Source organism: Fukomys damarensis, unplaced genomic scaffold (genome assembly GCF_012274545.1).
Source record: "Fukomys damarensis isolate Sample0158 unplaced genomic scaffold, DMR_v1.0_HiC HiC_scaffold_18, whole genome shotgun sequence".
Taxonomy (NCBI): Eukaryota; Metazoa; Chordata; class Mammalia; order Rodentia; family Bathyergidae; genus Fukomys; species Fukomys damarensis.
In genome coordinates this window covers 12,778,571-12,779,213 of record NW_022900930.1, presented here as the reverse complement: position 1 = coordinate 12,779,213, position 643 = coordinate 12,778,571, and the positions used below count along the sequence as shown (strand labels likewise).

General features: G+C 35.8%; 1 pseudogene; it reads left to right on the top strand.

Annotated features, from left to right (window-relative positions):
• LOC104860954 overlaps positions 1 to 643 on the top strand; it is a 3,547-nt pseudogene continuing 2,904 nt past the window's right edge.

The window sequence follows — 643 nt, the reverse complement described above, 5'->3', positions numbered from 1 at the left end:
ATGAGGGATGTAATAATTGTGTACCCCGAACACGTATTAACAAAAAATAAAAATTGGAAAATAAAATAAAATTTAGCATTTTTAAGTGTTGAATTTAAGCATATTTAAGTGTCCTTAAATGTTATTTGGAGTCAGATGTGGTAACATATGCCTGAATCCCAGTACATGGGAGGCTGAAGCAGGAAAATTGCCATGTGTTGGAGGCCAGCCTAGGTTACATAGTGAGTTCAAGACCAGCTTGAACTACATAATGAGATCCTGTCTCTAAAAACCATATTATTTGATATTAAAAATGCATTCACTTTGTTGTGTAATCATCATGACCATCTATCTCTAGAACTCCTATCATCTTCTATAACTAAATCTGTACCCATTATACACTAATATTCCATTTCTCCTCCCCAGCCCTTGAAAACCTCCATTTACTTTCTGTGACTCTATGACTTTAATTATTTTACACACTTCGCATAAGTGGAATTACACAGGATTTGTCTTTTTGCATCTGGCTCACTTTGTTTAATCTTCAGATTTATCCATATTATAGCACGTCCCTAAATTTCCTTCTTTTTCAAGGTCAAGCAATATATAATAAGTCTCCCTCTCTCTCCCTCCCTCCCTCTCTCTCTCTCTCCCTCTCTCTCTC